This window comes from Myotis nattereri (genome assembly GCF_964212035.1).
Source record: "Myotis nattereri genome assembly, chromosome: X".
NCBI classification, from domain to species: domain Eukaryota; kingdom Metazoa; phylum Chordata; class Mammalia; order Chiroptera; family Vespertilionidae; genus Myotis; species Myotis nattereri.
In genome coordinates, this window is record NC_138078.1 from 108,239,259 (window position 1) to 108,252,612 (window position 13,354).

General features: G+C 39.1%; 1 pseudogene across 1 annotated transcript; it reads right to left on the reverse strand.

Moving 5' to 3' along the window:
- Nucleotides 1-565: 565 nt before the first annotated feature.
- LOC308511787 (PEST proteolytic signal-containing nuclear protein-like) lies at nucleotides 566-8,156 on the reverse strand (annotated as a pseudogene). Its single transcript has 3 exons — nucleotides 7,934-8,156; nucleotides 7,593-7,832; nucleotides 566-732 (listed from the first exon to the last, which is right to left on the reverse strand). The product of its transcript is annotated as a PEST proteolytic signal-containing nuclear protein-like (transcript).
- Between the last annotated feature and the right edge of the window lie 5,198 nt (nucleotides 8,157-13,354).

The following is a 13,354-nucleotide window of genomic DNA, read 5'->3' on the forward strand; positions in this document are numbered from 1 at the left end:
TTGAGAAGGTCTCTTTTGGTTCAGACTCTGTGATGTTTCTGAGGCATAAAGACAGTCAGTCATCCTAAGGAACAGCTCCCCCCACCCCCAATGATGTTAGGGATAAATAGTTACCCCACATTATCAGAAACCAACCAGCTAGCAGCTTAATATGTTCATTACTATAAGGGAAGGTGAAATTATCAGAACAATTCATATTATAGTTATTAGATACTGAAAGACAATAGCACACCCTGTAAAAGTTAGACATTTGCCACGGGGAACTACTGCAGTAACCTTTAGAGAAAATATCCCTGCATCCTTTTCCCAAACAGTGGGTCTCAACATATAAAGGTCCCAGCAGATGACTTTCTTCCCAAAATGAATGGAATAATTCTATATATTGGCAATAGGTGTCCAAACTCCTACAAGGCAAAATGTAAAGGTCTGTTCTACACAGGTTTCTCCACTTCCAGCTTCAGAGCAGTTGGAGTGGTGAGAAGCACATCTCAGGGTCTTGTCCATTTCTCCTCCAATTGGCCCATCGTCCTTGCTCTGCTCATGTCTAACTGCCTATCACATCCCCTCAAGGGTCTTGGCTCTGAATCCTTTCAGAGAAAAGGGGTGCAGGGTCTCTTCTGGAACTGCTTCCTGTTGAGGAGGGACAAAGTTTTTCCTTCAGAGCCTGATCACGGAAGGAGGTGGCGATGGTATCTAGAGGCGGTATTCCCTGAGTGCAAGTAGGGCTGTAACCTGGTGCAGACAAACCGTGTTATAAAATTTAGTATTAGTGAGCAAAAGTTAGAACAGCAAGAATTATGACAAATGGTCTGGTGGAAGGAAAAAACATTTCAGTTGTAATAATTTATTGAGATATAATTTTTTCCATAAAATCACCCTCATTTTTATTAAAGAGCCAACTTAAGACCAATTTATTTACTGTATTATGTCTAGTAACAATTTGACCTGATTGTTTGCATGAACACAATAAGAACAACAGTTGATCACATAAGCTAGTATTTTAAAAAGATATACTTTGCTGGAATTTCATGATCAAACTTTAATTAGCTCTGCAGGGCAAAGAAGCTGAGCCACCTAGCTGCCATCAGGTTTGCCTGAAATACCTGTAGATATGGGTGAATTTCTCAAGTTGAGATCTCCAATGATGTCTTGAGGCTCCTTCTTTGCCATCTCTCAGGAAAGCAACCTTCATTCCTTACCTGGGAAGACTGCCATGAACCATGTGACCATGCAAGGTACCAGGCTTTCTCTAAGGTGATCTTATTGGCTTCATTCCTTAAAGCTTCCCGGTGACATCCAGTGTCCAGGCATGTCTCCCTCAGACATGACATCCCAGTCAAAGTCTTCGTTAATATAACCACAACTGGAAACATGTCTTACTGAATTCATGCAAAGAAATGTATTGCCACTTATTAAAAATTGCCAAATTCTGGAGGATAGGTAGGGAGAAGAATATATAATTTACCAAATTACTTTAAAAATGCTTCCTAATATCTGAAAAACAAAAAAAAATTAAGAATCAGCAATACTTTCAACAAAAGTTACAAAAATTATATAATTATTTTCTATTCATTCAACCCCATAATAAAATTTTTGTTTCTCCTGATTTTTCCTACCAGTACTCTATAAATCCAGATACTTTTTTTTCCATTTCTAATTAGATTTTTATTCTTTTCTTTTTACCTGAAGAAACTAATTACACTATCATTTTCCCATAATGCAAATAACAGTCACTGCAGAGCTAAATGTCCTTTGTTTTTGACTACACTGTTGCTACAAGTTTCACTATTCATTCCTAGGAGAGGTAAGTCCACACAACACTGCTCTGCTGGGGTCCAACCCCAGCAGGTCCAGGGGTCCCCAAAGGTGTGGACGGAGTCGGCGAAGAAGGAATGACACGGAGACAGTGTTCAGTTGATCAGCAGCCTAGCCAGGATCTCCAACCAAGTTCTGGTCAGGATCTCCAGCCAGGTTCTGTAGCCATGTTCCCTCACTAGGTTCTCCAGCCAGGTTCTGTCCAGGTTCTCCAGCCAGGTTCTCCAGCCAGGTTCTCCAGCCAGGTTCTGTAGCCATGTTCCCTCACTAGGTTCTCCAGCCAGGTTCTGTCCAGGTTCTCCAGCCAGGTTCAGTCACCAGGCTCTAGTCAGGTTCTCTTGCCATGCTCTATCCAGGTTCTGTCTCTAGGTTCTGTGGCCAGTTTCTGTCCAGGATCTTTTGCCATGTTCTCTCGCTAGGTTCTGTCTCTAGGTTCTGTCTCCAGTTTCTGTCCAGGATCTTTTGCCATGTTCTCTCCAGCGAAGTTCTTCTGTCTCTAGGTTCTGTGTAGGTTCTGTGTCTAGGTTCTGTCTAAATCCAGATACTTTATAGAGTAACTAGAGGCCTGATGCATGAAATTCCTGCAAGGGCCTTGGCTCCAGCTCCCACCCACTGCTGCCTCCACCTGGGGGCCTCTGCCGTGGCCCCCACCCACTGCAGCTTTGTCTGGAAGGAAGGATGTCCAGTCTAATTATCATATTATGCTTTTATTATTATAGATGCAAATGACATGGAATCTTATCCTTTTTGCAAAACACAATATTCCAAAATAACAATTAGAGCTATAAATGAAAGCATAATATAGTTATTATTATTTGACAAAGCTTCCCATGTATCTTAAACAGAAAATTTTCCTTCATGGGAGAAAAAACAAATCCTTGAGGCATTCCAGGGCCTATTTGAATGACCTAAAGCCAATTCTAGGTCAAGAAAACGTTTCTTAAAATTCAAACCCTGGGAAGGTTGTCAAACTTATTTTACCAAAATATCAGATATCATTATTATTATGCATTCAAAGTGACAAAAGTGTATTAGGTTAGCAACCTTCAGTTCCAATGATTAAGATGGTCCTTTTTTTGTAACAATCAAGTGCCTGATGAATATAACATATAACCATTTCAATAACTTATAGTACTTTTGTTTCCTGGGCCAAAACAGGAAAGACCTTTTCCCTTTTAATAGATTAGAAAAGGACTAACCAAAATGAGGTTTATTCTCTAACTTCATTTGTCCTTGGGTGTGGTCAGCAAATGACACTAATTGGATTTCTGCTGTCTCCCTGAGTACACTGATATAAGCTATTTACCCTCTGGTTAGGGAGGCGACATGCAAATCATTTACTCTTAAGTGTCCTTGGTTTAGGGAAGATGGGATTTACTAAGTAGCTCCAAATTGCCATTTAACCATCTTAGTTTCCCTATTCTACTTGTCCTGGCTTACTGGCCTGTGTAATTTATATAATTTACTTTCAACATTTCTCTTTACAAAATTCTACACTTTCACAAACCTTCTTCAGAAACCTCACAACTTTCAGAAATAACCAACATTAGAACCCACTTTCTTTTTCCTTCAAAATGCATCTCCATGCCCTCAGGCCTTCTATTACACCAAAAACATAATTTCTTTCCAATTAGTTAGAATTCTTAACCCTTAAAAACCTGAATTTTCAGGTGGCATGTAAGCAATTAACATTCCTCAGATTAGCAATAAATTAACATTTTAAGAGATATTTCAAATAAAATATGAGACATTCATTAACACAGTGGTTCTCAATCTGTGGGTTGCGACCCCTTTGGGTTGCCTAAATACATCCTGCATATCAGATATTTACATTATGATTCATAACAGTAGCAAAATTACAGTTATGAAGTAGCAAGGAAAATAATTTTATGGTTGCGGGTCACCACAACATGAGGAACTGTATTAAAGGGTCGCAGCATTAGGAAGGTTGAGAACCACTGCATTACCAGATTCAAATCCATCCTCTAGATTTTCCATATGAGGCAAACTAAGATTAATATTTCAGTATTCTGTTATTTTAAAATATATAGATATTTAATAATTTTTACTATTTAACCCAGAAAACTCCAAAGTTTTAGGTTACCAAAGACGTTGGAAAAATATGTTTAGGCATATATAATTATCACTAAAAATGCTTTAGCACATACCCTTCATTTTAGTTATATTTATTTTACCTTAACAACTTTGAGATTTCAAAGCCAATTATTATTACCCAAGGCATTTTCTTGGAAAATTTTGTAACGGGGATAACTCATGGGCTTATTCTTCCTTACAAAATGGGAACAGAGTGCCCCCCCACTGCTATTTCTGCAGCCTATTGGAGGGAACGCCTACAGATCTGGTCCTCCTAGGAAAAAGTCCTGGGGGTTTAGAAGGTTTTACTTCCCATATTTTTTGTGAGTAGACTGGAATAACATGAAATCTTGTATATAAGAAGAGATCTTTAAAAAAAACAGAAACAGAAAAACCCCTACAGTAAATAAATGAGTACTCACAAAAGGGTGGGCTAGGACATTAGCCTTAGAATCTTATCTCACACTAACACAACACAGCAAATGGATTCTGAGTGGCACAAAGCCCAAACAGCAGAGACAGAGGATTCCCTATATATAAAACAGTGACCAGCAAACTAAAGTCCCCCAAAGATAAGAAATCAAGCAAAGAACATGAATCAGTAATTTTCATTACAGACAGACAAGAACTTGCACTAGCTCTGAGTTTCCAGTAGCTAATACCTTGAGAGGGAGGGCAGGAAGGGTTCCCAAGATTAAGAATTCTCAGCAGCTGCTGGGAAGTTCCTGCAATCTCTACCACAGGTTCAGCCTGCCACAAGTAGCTAGGGTCCCCAGCAAAGTGAAATATGCCTCATCTTTAAACAAATTAAACCAAACAAAGACACAAAACAACAATCAACAGAGACACTATGTACAATATTTACAGGCGTGCATAACCACAGACAAGAGTTTCACACCATGCTCCTTGTCTGTCCAGCCACAGAAACCTCAGGATGCCCTGCATTTAAAACTGACCAAAGCAGAGCAATGTGTCTCATCCCGGAATGGATCAGACTAAGGGCTCTGAGACCAGGCAAGGACCACTGGAGGTCCCTTGCCACCTAGAGCTGATCAGGCTCATCCAGACAAGAGGCAGTAAAATGCCTCCCATGCCATACACAGTACTGCCATACAGAGTACATGCTTCCTCATAAGGAAGCCCAGACGAAAGGCAGCAAATGCTTCTCGTGCCATACAAACACGCTTGATTAAAAATAAAAGTGCTTGATTCAACTTAGGTCTCAGGTGAGATGACGGGGATTGCTGAGGCTGCTGCTGGAACTCAAAACAGGAAAATTAGCTGCAAATAAGGGTCCAGGCCTCAGCCCCAGGAACCCCCAGTCCAGGCAGCAAGTGGGATCCCTAGAAGAGTCTCTCGCTTACGTCCCTTCATGGTCACTAGAATATGTAACTGGACAATCAGTGGGTCTGGGCTGCCTGCCACTACTTGAGCCAATTAAGCAGAGACAGGATTGAATCATATATGAGCGTTTATCCCAATACTGCCAGCAGTATGGGAGAGAAGCAGGTCATCCACAAAAATCTGCTCTCTAGTCCAGGTTTTGTGCAACCTTCTGCCAATAAGGAAACTTCTCTATGCTATGGTTAATAATCTCTCTTGAAAAAAAAAAATCACCTGGCTGGCATGGCTCAGTGGTTGAGCATTGACCTATGAACCAGGTGGTCGTGGTTCAATTCCTGGTCATGGCATATGCCTGGGTTGTGACCTCGATCCCCAATGTGGGGTGCGCAGGAGGCAGGCAACCAATGATTCTCTCTCATCATTGATATTTCTATCTCCCCTCTCCCTTACTCTCTGAAATCAATAAAAATATATATTTTTTTAGTTTGACAAATTTATTGGTATTTTAGTAAAGATATTCATCTCAGTTTTTCTCTCTCCCATCTTGAACATAGGCTAATACTTCGTTTGAGTCAAGAAAAGAATATGCAGGAAAGGGATGCTATTTTAACAATAAAAGTGACAAAAATGAAAAGTTTGCCTACATTAAAGCAAGTTAAATTCATGTATCTCGATATCATTAAATCAAGTAAGTAAGAACTAATAGTTCTATATACATTTCCATTATTTTACTCGGAACTTACTCTAATAAATGAAGTAAACAAAGTGTTAAGAATATATATAGGCTGTTTCTTTGAAGTTATTGCTTTTAACAGAGCTGAGCAATTAGTTACCACCATTAAAACAGTCTGAACCTGCCTGCAAATTTAACATTGTAGAAGTTTTCAAGGAAATCATTATAATGCATTTTTCCTTGATCTATTAATTGTCACATTAAAAACAATTCATATATATTGCAAAAATACAAAAACAAAACAACCCTACAACACATACTGTAATGAAGTATGTGGTCAAAGATTTCATAAAATGTTTAAAGATACATTTTCTTTCCTTCTATTTTCAATATTTAAAATGTGCTTTGAGGTCATTAGTTAATATGCATACACTGAAAATAAACCATTTCATTGTATTAAATAACAATTCCTGTAGTTAAGTACAAATCAAAATGGAATTCACAAGTTAGTAACTTAAATGTTATGACAAAGTTACAGAAAGTGCATCTTTCTCATTTTCTATCTTCACACAATGTTGCTTTGTTGCTGTGTGTTACCTTTTAAAAAATAAAAACAGCCAGATATTTAAGTATATATATTTAAAATTTTTGGTGGTGGTTTGTATTTTAAAAGAAACAGCTTCCTATGACTTTCCTCAGGTCTAGTGGAAATGCTTAGAGGAACTAAGCTAATAACAAAATCCAAGACAAACACGTTAAAAATACTGATTTACTTTGGTAGCAAACAGTTGTTCTTTGAAGACTAATGAAGGCAGATAAGACCTGCTAAGGTGAAGTGGGCTATATCAAATACTAATAATTTACACAAAATTTAAAACAAACAAACACATGTTTTCTTGCCCTAGCCAGTTTTGCTCAGTGGATAGAGCATCTGCCTGCAGACTGAAAGGTCCCAGGTTCAATTCCGGTCAAGGGCACATGCCTGGGTTGTGGGTTCGATCCCACAGTAGGGGGCATGCAGGAAGCAGCCGATTAATGATTCTCTCTAATCATTGATGTTTCTATCTCTCTCTCCTCTCCCTTTCTCTCTGAAATCAATAAAAATATATTTAAATTTTTTTTTTAAGTTTTCTTTTAAAGAGCTAAGTGCCTCTGTATCCACTGATAATAATGCAATACCTAGTTTGATTTGAAACAAAACAAATGCCCATTAGGGAAAAAAGCAATATTTTAATTTTATCTAATTCACATTCAGTCAATACTCAAGTAACATTTTCTTCCCAATAAAATACTCCCTGTTTATAAGGCTGTTCCTGAGAGTCAGAAAGTTTAGGTTAATAAGGGAGTTAAGTTAGAGTAATTGCTTGCAGTTTAGACAGTAACTTTTTGCTTCCCTCTTAATATGCTAATACTTGTGTCTAAAAAATATGCAATTCTTAGAAAGGTACCATTTCATTATTTTTTTAATTAATCTTTGGGAACTACATGGAACCACAAAATTAGCAAATTCTTGAAATCTGTATATAAAACATAAATTACATCTAACTTCAAACTCTCATTTATTAGTGTACCACTCAGTCTTTAAAAAAAGGGTGGGGTGCAGCTCCAAAGATAGTCTTATGCCATTCTTTAAATAGGAAACTGTTCCTTTTAACTTTACACCCACCCCACACCCCAATTTCAAAACATATCATTTCATTGTTTTGGTCATGGACATTTCCAAGATAAGACTTTACATTTTGCTCCCATAGCTTCTGGTTATTAAGAAATCCATGCTTTCCTCTATTCAAGGATTTTGGTCCTGCTGATGTTGGTTTAGCGCTTCCAATATTCTTCATCCTCATCTTTGATTCTGGAGGCATTTCCTCTAGTTCGCTATCTTCATCTTCATTAAAAGCTGATACTGCTGAAAGGGTTTTTGGAGCAAGAGTTGGAAGTTTCTTTAGTTTTAGGTGATCCATGTTTGATGGATATGGCTGAGGCTTTCATTGTCATCTATCTGACTACCTATGGCAAACCCAAACTTGGAAATCTTCGTAAGCTTTGTTGGCTGTTCTGCAGCTTCTTCTTCAGCTAATCATTTCTCAGTGCTGCAAATGGAATTTTCCCCTCCATTACTGGAAGAAACAGTCTTCATTTTCACAGGTTTTTATACTTCTTCAGGTCCTCTGGTTGCTTCAGCTTGCTATGGCTTCTCTGGCTTCTCCTCTCCCACCTTCCTATCCACCATCTTTCCCACCGCAGCCTCCCTGCACTATATATATATATATATATATATATATATATATATATATATATATATATATATAAATTTGCTCTTGTCTGCTGACTATAAGTTGCTCATAACAGACTAACCAACTTTCATTAGCTAGTGCTCTATCTTAAAAATAGCTCCAGCTTGAGGTGATCCATTTCTTGTAGCACTTTAATCTCACCTGAGCCATACTGCTCTCTGTATGAAATAGACCAAAGGAAGGGCATCATTCACTCAGCCTCCCTACAATATGAGTGGCCGCTGGGACAAGGTAGTAAGGGAAGCCAGTACTAACATTAGAACACACAGTACCACTGTTGTCAACTACTGACTCTGAGGATTTCTACTACAAATAAAATGAGAACTTTAAAAAATTCCATCTGGGGCTATTAAAATTGGTTCCAAATATAAAGCAATGTCGTTACTCACCACCAAACACCACCTGGCCCTGAGAATACAGAGGGACCTACTGGACCAACCCCAAACAGAAGACAGCGACAGTCCCCAGGAGGGCAAAATAAAGGGCAGTAGCAAAGGCTAGTAGAAGAGCTTTCAAGAATGTACCAAGAGATCTTTGAGGATGTTCCAAAGGCCACGTTATGAAAAGGAAACTTAGACTGAAAATCACATAGTTCAGTTAGGAATAAAGGCACAGCAACATGGGTTATAGATAAGGCTATTAACTCAGTGCCTTTTGACCTCCTAATGTCTTAAAGGAGCCACTCGAATCTGTACCATTCATAACTCTTCCCTTATAATAAAAAATTTTCCTGTCTTTTCCTTTATGCCTTAGCAATGGTTCAAGACGTATAGGATTTTAGGTGCTGGTTGAGAAATTTGGGATGAAGGCATCAGCCACCCAGAAACAGGGTATCTATAAAGTGCACCTATGAGACACAATGTATTTTAGTGCACCCAAGGCAAAAGTGGCCTAAAGCTATAGAGTAGAGGTGCCGGGAGCCAGTCCATCCTTGCTGTTTCAAGGGACCTGGCATATATGGCATACTGTTCTTAATATGTTTGCTCACCTTCTTGGCACTGTGTTTTAACCAAGGTCACCTCTCTGAGAAAGGTTGTTTCCCCAGGTAGGGATTTTCCCCTGAAGTTAGGGAGGGAATAAAACCCCTTAACTAAGTGCCAGGCGGATAATTAATCACTTTAACTACGAACAATCATGCTTAAGCTACATAATCTTTACTCCCTGGAATGGAGATAAGAAACGCCCTTACCTTTGGAGTAGAGATTGATAGGATTGGAATCAACTGGTATAAATACAGATGTAACAAGACAACAGGACACCACAGAACCTAGACACAGAACCTAGAGACAGAACCTACACAGAACCTAGAGACAGAAGAACTTCGCTGGAGAGAACATGGCAAAAGATCCTGGACAGAAACTGGAGACAGAACCTAGAGACAGAACCTAGCGAGAGAACATGGCAAAAGATCCTGGACAGAAACTGGCCACAGAACCTAGAGACAGAACCTAGCGAGAGAACCTGGCTGAAGAACCTAGAGACAGAACCTGGCTACAGAACCTGGATAGAACATGGCAAGAGAACCTGACTAGAACCTGGTGACTGAACCTGGCTGGAGAACCTAGTGAGGGAACATGGCTACAGAACCTGGCTGGAGAACCTAGCAAGAGAACATGGACACAGAACCTGGCTGGAGATCCTAACCAGAACTTCGCTGGAGATCCTGACCAGAACTTGGCTAGAGATCCTGGCTAGGCTGCTGATCAACTGAACGCTGTCTCTGTGTCATTCCTTCTTCGCTGACTCCGTCCATACATTTGGGGACCCCTGGACCGCTGGGGTTAGACCCCAGCATAGAGGGAAGGGAATTATATCCCAGTCTAGGTTAGAACCCTCAGCAAGAACTTCCTGTTAGCTTTCCTTGGTAATTAGAGTACAGACATGCACCCAAAGCAAGTGTTCTCTGCTGGGCTCCTGGGCCCTGTCCACTACAAGGCCAGGCTTGTGAAGAAATGGTAAACCTAGGCAGTGAGGTAATATAGACTATGCCTTTACAAACCACCTGGGCATTTCATAATGTTTCTTAATTCAGTCATATTACTGAGCTCACTAAAAACAGCTCCTCCAGGTAAGTAATGGGAGGCAATATAACCTGGTAAAAAGATCTCCAAACTAAAGACTTGGGTTTAAGTCTTCACTCTACTATTTTCTTGTGTTTATCCTGAAGCCACTCACTTAACTCTCTGACCCTCAATGCTTCACCAATAAAAGAGGAATTTTTTTCTACCTATTTTATAGTTAAGTGTGATATAAAACAATAGCTTACAAACTTTCAATAAACATCAAAATCTTACACCCCCACCCATTGAAATCCTAGTTGAAACCCTGATACCAGAAAAGCAGGCATACTTGGAGCTGCTGTGGTTAAAGCAGCCCTGGAGTCCTGGGATCACACCTACTGGGCCCCAACTCCCACTAATTGGACTGGTAGAAAGTGGTTTGAAAATTGCTTGACCCATCAGAAAGAGCCTCCCCCCCACCAAAGGAATGAATCAGGAAATGGAATGTATAGTTTCAGATTACCAATTAGCTAAAATTCCATCATTAAATCCATATCTCACCAGGTTAAGGCTTTGATACCTGAAGAAATCCCATGCACCCTCCATCAAAAGCATGGTATTCAGAGCTCTTGTCATTAATTCACATTTCTGTGTGAATAGAGGACATCAAAAAGGACTCTTTTTGTTTCTTTTTTAAGAAAATAATATCTACTTATTGTTTTTACCATCATAAAGGTAATGCATGCCTCTTATAAAAATATAAACAAAGAAAATATAAAATAAAAAGGGAACTTCCCCTTATAAACCCTACCCACATCTGCCACCAGATTATTAACTGATCTTCCCTAAACATCCTTCCAGCCTTCAGTGAATAGACATACACATGAGTTTGTGTGTACACGAACTTTTTTTTTTTTTTTACAAAAGTATATTCTACAGTTCACTCTCATCATTCAATGATATACCTCAAATTCTATGAACATACATATAGACCTATCTTCTTTTTAAAATGCTACTTAGATTCTGGTTGCAACTTATGTAAAATATCTGATCCCTTATGGATGGACCTTGCCATGTGACTACCTTGCTTGCTATTGCAAACACTGCTGAAATATAGATCTTTTCAATCTATCTCTTGATTGAGGGTGAGAGTGGAGAACATGAGGGTCCTGTTTCCTGGTGATGAAAATGACCATCAGCACCACAGTCACAAAGGACAGAAGTTGGGGCACTGGAATTCAGCCTTGGCCTCTTTCCCCTTTTGGTTGGAGGCTCTAAATCAGGGATCCTCAAACTTTTTAAACAGGAGGCCAGTTCACTGTCCCTCAGACCGTTGGAGGGCCGGACTATAGTTTAAAAAAAAAAAAAAACTATGAACAAATTCCTATGCACACTGCACATATCCTATTTTGAAGTAAAAAAAAACAAAATGGGAACAAATACAATATTTGTATTTGCATGTGGCCCATGGGCCGTAGTTTGAGAACCCCTGCTCTAAATGATTCTTTGTATCCTTGCAAAAGCTTTAGCCAGTTTTCATAAGCACACTGCTTAGAAATCCAGTAATGCTTTCCCACTATTCTCAAAAATTCGTATTACCTCTATGGAGTTCATTCAAAGGAAACCAATGACCTGATGAAAATAATTATTCTTCAAGCCTCAAGCCCATCTATCCACCCATGTATGACAGAACTAGACTTCTCAATGACGTTGACTTTCTGACCCTTTGGCCTCTCACTTGCCAATAGGAAGTGGTGCATAACTGGTCTTGAAATTTCTTCAGGGTAAAAAAGTAAAACAGTCATAAACCTCACCTTAATTAGTTACTGATTATACTAACCATGTACATCCATTTTAGAGCTTCCCACTTTGTGGTTTTCACTCCATTTACTTTTCAAAGCCCACCCTGTTGAATATGAAATTTAGCACAAGCCAAGACTTCTTGGTGACTGATATCGATACCAATTCAGAAGCAAAACTAAGGAAATACAGAACCCATGCCAGTATTGCAGATTGAGTGAAAAATCTACTTTTTGTCTTTCCCAGAGAATGGTAGGGTTGGACAGTTGAATTCTTACCAAAATGTGGTACTTTTCATTTCTATATACAAAATACTTTTGTTCAGTGCATTTCTATAGGTCAGCTTTGCAATGAGAGTGATTTCACTGACCAATGAATAGGAATCTACGTGTCTAACAGGAGTAAGACAGCTATTAAGCACTAAGTAGGCTGCAAAGATTAAAAAACAAGGATTCCTCTCCTCAGAGAGCTTAGATTTTAATAAGTGCATAAGTAAGTCTTGCACACACCATTAACACAAAGCTGAAGAAGAAATACATTTCATCACTTTAGGAGGAAAAAAGAGGGGGAAGCCAGAAATTTCAGGTTATGATCAGATCAAGGAAGACTTCCATGGGAGACAAGGCATTTGAGATGGCCCCTGAACAATGAGCAGGATTAAAACTGGGGTGGGCCCTAGCCGATTTATCTCAGTGGATAGAGTGTTGGCCTGCGGACTGAAGGGTCCCAGGTTTGATTCTGGTCAAGGGCACATACCTGGGTTGCAGGCTTGATCCCCAGTAGGGGGCATGCAGGAGGCAGCAAATCAATGATTCTCTCTCACCATTGATCTCTCTCTCTCTCGCTGGCTCTCTCTCCCTCCCTCCCTCTCCCTTCCTCTCTGAAATCAATAAAAATATATTTTTTTAAAAAAACTGGGGTGAAATTGTCTCAAACTGAAATGCTTTCAGGAGCCCAGGAGAAACCATAAAGGATTCTATGTGTAAGAAAAAAAGAAAGAGGTGAGCTATATGGTGAATGAATAAGAGTATGCCTCCAATTAAAAACAGTATGGAGGTTCTTCAAAATATTAAAAATAGAAGTAGTTTATGACCCAAATATTTCACTTCTGGGTATTTATCTGAAGAAATCCAAAACACAAATTCCAAAAGATATATGCACCACTATGTTCATTGCAGCATTGTTTACAATAGCCAAGATATGGAAGCGACTCAAGCACCCATTAATAGACAAGTAGATAAAGATGTGGTACATATATATAATGGAATATTACTCAGTCATAAAAAAGAATAAAATCTAACCATTTGTGACAGTATGGATGGACCAAGAGGGTA